The sequence below is a fragment of the Asparagus officinalis genome, chromosome 2 (genome assembly GCF_001876935.1).
Source record: "Asparagus officinalis chromosome 2, Aspof.V1, whole genome shotgun sequence".
NCBI classification, from domain to species: Eukaryota; Viridiplantae; Streptophyta; class Magnoliopsida; order Asparagales; family Asparagaceae; genus Asparagus; species Asparagus officinalis.
The window spans coordinates 56,744,694-56,751,633 of NC_033795.1; the positions used below are offsets into that span (position 1 = coordinate 56,744,694).

The following is a 6,940-nucleotide window of genomic DNA, read 5'->3' on the forward strand; positions in this document are numbered from 1 at the left end:
TCGACACTGACGCCGACGTAGGTAATAACTCGAACCCCCTCTCTCGATCTCTCCCTCAATCCCTTTGATTCGACGCCGACAAGACCCATTAGAAATCCTGGTGACGTATTTTGGTTAATTGTAAGGGAATAGATCTTAAAATTTTAGCAAATTTCATGAAGAGGATTTTGGTTATTCCCACATTTAGTTTACGTCTCATGTTTCGGTCTTTTTCAATAGTACTGTTTTGGTTTCGATTTCAAATGATTAATTAGAATGCTTCTCATGCAGTTCTTTTTGAATGAATCTTGAGAAATGTTATCTGTAAAGATACAAGATGAATTGAATTCAACCTAGGTTGACTGCAATAGATAATAATAGAAAAAAAAGACAACAGAGAAGAAGAATAACTAATGTAACAGGACTAAATTTCTCATTGCAAAGTGACAAACCAGATTGGTATATTACATTCACATATCAAGGAATAGTGTAGGAAAACCTTCTATTTATTTAGGAAACTATTGAATACATAACAGCTAAATTCATGACATAATATTAAAATAGATTTCATCTAATCTCAAATTAAGCAAGGAGTAATTTGATAACAATTCCCACAGGTTCTAGACACAACCTCTAGTTCAAATTTCAACTCTCCAGCTTTAGTGCTGCTTTTAGTTATAACAAATATAATTAACTGGGACTAAATGGTGTACATCCAATTGATAATTAAGCTAAAAATAATATGCAACAACTTGCTATACCTTGAATATTCATGAGTGTTTTGGCATGTGCAATTAGCAGCGATACTCTACCCTTTTATACAAAAGAGTTGAGCAATGAGGATATTTAGATTATTAACTGTATTTAAGTACTGTAGATAGTCTTTTTTCCAGTTGTCGATGGTTGCAAATGAGGATATTTAGATTATTATACAAAAGAGTTTGTATTAGAAGTTGCACGATTATTTTCTTGTCCTTGCTCAAGAAACAATTGGTGAAACTTCTCAGGGGAACTTTTTGCTGACTAAGCTAAATGGTAGGTGTACATCAAATTGATTTTGGATAGTTTTATCTTTCATAAATACCAACATTGAATATACGTATTGCAGAACATCCTATCATGTGCCATTTTTTAATAGAGTATACTTTAGACTTGAATATACTTTTTAAAAATTTTCAGGTTATCCATGACAATTTTTAAAACACATTGCTGCATAACGAATGAGTTAATAATTTTTGACAAGGAAATCATCAGTACCTATTTTAGTGGAAGGAACCCAAATGGACCCGGTGGTAACCATTTGTTAATTGTAGATTTTTAGTGCACTACTAGTGCTGGTTTCTTGTGGTTTAGAAGTGGGGAAGATTTGCTTTATAATCATTTGGTGCTCAATGATTACTGATGATTTGGTAGGAAAAAAAATCTAGTAATGGTGTAGTTACACGGGTGACTACATTATTTATGTAGCTACATGGGCAATTTTTAAGATTAGTTTTTACTTCGCTCTGTATAAATTTAAATTTGTTATTCTTGTCTCTCGCAAAAGTCCCAGCTTTCTAATTTGATACAAGAGATAGAGCATTTGGATTTGAATCTTATACAAAAGGATGTTCCAGCTGATACCATGGATGCAGTGAAGAGGACAATCTCAGGAATGTTGGGTCTTCTACCTCCGGACCAGTTACAGGTTTTGGTGGAAGCTTTTAAGGATCCTGCAGGTAAGATAACACACTTTCTTAGCTGTTAGAATTTGGTCTTTTAACAACACTGTTTGCTGTAATTCTTGTTAACTTTTCATTCTACAGCCTTGGCAACGAGGTAAGAAGCTGTTGATTTTTTATGTGCATATTTTAGACAAATGGTATATGAAAGTTATTATAATGAAAAGCTAATGGTTTTCAATTTTAGCCAGCGAATGGCTCGAGCCAACAAACAGATGAGCATGATGTAGCCAATTGGCTGTGTGGATTTGCTTAGACCCCATATCTGCAAAGCAACACCCCCATTTGTTTGATCACAACAAGTCCTAACCCATCTCTGTCAGAGCATTTTGGAGCATGTCTTCAGTTAAAAATTTGGAGCATATTGGTTATGGTCTTGCTGGACATAGAAGTGATTCTGGATATGATGAAGCTGGTCGTGGCTGTTGGGATGTTCGGGCTGAGCTCTGTTTCCAGGATGATGTTTGTGGTGTGGGTATTCATGAGCTCTATACCTCACTCTGTAGCAGCGGCCTTTTGAAGCCTGGAATAGAAGACGTGGGTATTCAGTGGGTTTTGTTTGTTGAATTTTGTTCAGGAGCTCCATGTTTTAAAGCTCACAAGTCTTTTGTTATAGAACTTTGTCCCCTAGATCCTTTTGTAAGATTAAGGGATGCCTCACTCTAGATCTGATCGCTCTCACAATGAGAGGTGAAACCGTGTAACTTCTTTCCTTTAATGATATCTATTTTGATAAAAAAAAAAGATTGAGATGAAAAAAAAAGAATCCATGTGTAGGAAGCTTAGCTGCATGTGTTGGAACAATGATAGAATAATATCACAAGTTATAAGATTTGATTGCCTTGCTTAGCTGCATGTGTTGGAACAATGATAGAATAATATCACAAGTTATAAGATTTGATTGCCTTGCACCAGTATAAAATACAATGAGTGATAGAATAATATCACAAGTTATAAGATTTGATTGCCTTGCACCAGTATAAAATACAATGAGTAACATTTAACATTTCATTTGGGTCAGTGAACAAACATTTTCATTAAAACAATTGAGAAATACATAGCTTATACTCAGGCATACCTGAGCAAATACATTTTCTCTCAACTTGTCAATCTAGACCGAGAAATACATAGCTTATACTCAGGCATACCTGAGCAAATACATTTTCTCTCAACTTGTCAATCTAGACAGTACCATGCAAACAAGAAATGAGCACATGCCTGAGCAAATACATTTTCTCTCAACTTGTCAATCTAGACAGTACCATGCAAACAAGAAATGAGCACATGACTCTCAATAAAAGTATCCACATTGCTACAAAGGCTCCTAAAGTTTTTCAAATACAAAGCTTCACCCAAAATTTCTTTGATTCTTTACAACCTGCTCATAATATTTGAGTCTTCCACTAATAACGAATCGAGCCCTGACTCATAAAAGATTTGTTCTTTGATTCGTTTTGTTGCCGAAAAGAGAAAGAGTGGTGATCCAATACTTGCATTGCTTCTCTTTGATTAAGGAGAGATGAGAGCAGCCGTTACTTCCTCCTAAACAATGAAGATACTTCTGCTCTGCATTGAAAAGACCAAAATTATCACTTTTCATGCATATTGATTCCCATCTTTAACACTTCGATACAACACCTATAATAAGGAAATGAATTAATTTATCTTGATAAATAAAAAGTGATAGCATTAAAACAAAAGCTTACCACTTTTCCATAGCTACAAAGATCTTTGCTTCTACCCACAAATTCTCTTAAACTATTTAGAAATTAGAAGAATATTTCAAATTAACATGAAAATAACCAAAAAACTCATATTTTTTCAACTACTACTTCTTAACTCTGTGACTCCAATTCACCGAATAAAGAGAAAAGAATGAATGTGGAAGTCAGAATTCGCCATCAAAGAAAGTGTACAACATTTGCACGTTAACTGTTCATCAGGGGGGAAAACACTAACAAAACAAGATCAGAAATTAAAGATACATGGCGATTTTGTTTGTAAAGAAAAGCATATTCCTTGACTGACTCTTGAGCTACAAACATTATGTTTATAAAATGCGCTCGCCGAATCAATCTACCCACGAAACCCATGAGTATAACATAATTAACCCCAAAATTTACTAGATATACAATCGCTAAAACACCAATAAGACAGGATGCCACTCGCAAAGAGGAACGAAGTACGTCACAAGATTGATCCCTCTATCGATCCCTAATCCGACTCATCACAATTTCCCCAGATTTCCCCGAACTCAAGCAGAAGCAAAGCCCCAATCGATCTTCTCCAACCTAGAGATAACAAAATTGTCTTGCAAAAGGAAAAAACCGTAATTTTGGGGAAAGAGGGGAGCGAAGAAAACCCTAATTAGAGTTGAGGAAAGAGGGGAGCGAAGAAACCATATCTGTGGGCAGCTTTCTGAGCAGATCAGAACACGAAAGGTAAGGGGAGGTCGGCGAGGCTCTGCAATGGGTTCTGAGCAGATCCGATCAAAAAGGTAAGGGGAGGTCAGCGAGGCTCTGCAATGGGATCTGAGCAGATCCGATCAAAAAGGTAAGGGGAGGTCGGCGAGGGTGTTCATCGACATTGGAAGAGGGCGAAGGCGAGTAGCAAAGAGGGGTTGGCCGATACTCGACGGAGGAATTGCGCCGTCGACGTTGCGGTGGCTGATAAGAGAGAATGAGAGAAGAGAGTGATGAGAGAGAAATTGAGATGGGGAAAGGCGTTTAAGAGAGAGAGATGAGCTGTCTACACTCTTTTTAACATGAGGGTGTTTGTGCAAAATTGCCTCAGACCCATTACACCCATTGAAAACAGATAAGTGGCTGAGATCTGGCCACATCAGCGCCATAGGAGGAAACTCCCTCCTATGTCAATGACCTCCATTAATCTCATATATATATAGTTATATATATACACATTTTGGTTTTTGGTTTTCAAGTTTATATAAATATAAATTTATGAAAATGTTGAGTTATTTGTTTATGGACTTAACAATCATTATATACATATTTCATTAAGTCTATAAAATCACTTCACAAAGTTTCAAAACTTGGTTTATGTTAAAACATCAAATTTCATGTCTATCAACTTTTCATGTTTTGGATATTTTGCAAAGTGATGAGTTTTCAAAAATGTGAAGTGCAATTTGAAAATATTTCCTAATGTTTATTATCATGTTTATAAATATTTCCTAAAGTTTTATATTTTACTGAATTTATTTGCTATTTTTAGAGGCACTTCAAAAATTAGTTTTAATATTCATTACAGGCTGATATTATATTATCAGTCCACTGATGCAAGTGTTCAGTCGACTGAAAAAAATGTTTGTAATCATCAATAGTTTTTGTTCCTTTTTCGATCGACTGATCAGTCGACTGATGAGGTCATCAGTCGACTGACGGGATTCATCAGTCGACTCATGTGCTGTGAGCTACCTGTAACGGTCAGCTCATCAGTCGACTAATCAATCCCGTCAGTTGACTGATGGCCTGTAATGGCTAGTTTTTCAATTTCTATTATTTTGTCTTTTTGCTTGGTTTTTCTTGGTTTTTGGGTGTTTGTATTGTGAACCTATATATACCCCTTGCCCCCTAATTTCTGAGATATCCAAGAGAATTGTTAAAACAAGTTTAAGGGTGTTTTTGTTTGTTTTTACAAAGTTTGTTTGTGAAGAATTTTTAACAAGATCTTGAGGAGATCATCAATTATGTTTGGGCATTCAACTCATCTCTCTCTCTCTCTCTCTTGTCATCATAGAGAAGTTTCCTTGAACTCAATTCTAACTATTTATTGCTTTGATCATAATTTTCATAAGCTAGATTTTATATTGAGTTTATATTTGATTTTGATTATACTCTTTGTTCACACAAAACCTATTCAGCTTATTGTATTTACATACATAGTATAATTTGGCATTGTGGATTTGTGACTTAGAGAGTGATCGGATTTTAAACAAATTCAGAATGATATAATTAATAATGTGAATTTTCAAGCATTTCGGGGTGTTCAGTAATTCATGCAATAAGGTAAGGTAGGTATTATTGGTGTTATGCATTTTGTATTTCTTAATGAACTTAGACTCTTGTACTGTGAAGTTTTGTTTTCTAACAACCAATTCTTCTGTGAAGTTTTCTGAAAATTTGGTTGTTGATTATTCTCCAAGAATCTAAGTTCATCAAAAAAGAGTTCTTCAAAATTTAATTCAAAGGAGCACATGTTTAACACAGTTTTATTATTCTCAAGGACCTAATCTGCTTCTTCTAAAAATTCTAACTGTTCAACAAAAATTTCCTCAAAACTCAAATCAGACTCTTCTTCTTCTTCTTCTGATCTTTCTTGAATGTAGTTTATTTCTAGAGGCTGATTATTTGGTTGGTCCCCTGGATTAAAAATGTTGAGATCAGCAGTCAAATTCCCAAAGGACAGCTTCATTTGACCAATTCTACAGTTGATGAGAGCATTAGAAGTGGCTAAGAACGGTCGTCCTAAGATGACAGGTGTCTGTCCTTTGGGATTGGAAACAGGCTGTGTTTCCAAAACTACAAAATCTACTGAAAAAATAAAGTCTCCAACCTTAATCAGAACATCCTCTAACTCACCCATAGGGACCTTGACAGATCTATCAGCCAACTGTAAGGTGCATTTGGTTGGGTTCAGTACACCTAGACCCAATTGCTGATAGACTGAATATGGAAGCAAATTGACACTGGCCCCTAAGTCTAAAAGCGCCTTATCAATGTGAGTATTACCAATGATACATGAAATGATGGGGGAACCTGGATCTTTACGTTTCAAAGGTATGGGATTTGACAGCATTTCACTGATATTGGCGGCTAAAAAGACTTTCTTTGGAACATTTATTCTCCTCTTCTTAGTGCACAATTCTTTTAAAAATTTAGCATAAGATGGAATTTGTTCAATTACATCTAAGAGAGGAATATTGACCTTAACCTGCTTGAATGTTTCTAGGATCTTCTCCTCCTGAGGAGAGTGTTTCCTAGACCTGAGTCTATCTGGAAAGGGAGCAACCGGTCTAAATCTATCAAAAGCAGGCTCAGGTTCGGGTTCAGGTTCTTGGTCATCTGAGGGGAGTGATTGTTGAATAGATTCATCAGAAGGAGAAGGAGAAGGAATTTGTACAGGATCAAGAGTTTGACTTGGAGGAGTTCTCACTTGATTATCGACCTGTCTACCTGACCGAAGTGAATGGATTGCATTCACTTGAGCTTCATAGGATG

The 6,940-nt window shown here is 35.8% G+C and overlaps 1 long non-coding RNA gene across 1 annotated transcript; it reads left to right on the plus strand.

Annotated features, from left to right (window-relative positions):
- LOC109831503 lies at positions 1–2,463 on the plus strand. Its single transcript, XR_002244435.1, has 3 exons — positions 1–21; positions 1,526–1,697; positions 1,888–2,463. It is a non-coding gene; the product is annotated as an uncharacterized LOC109831503 (long non-coding RNA).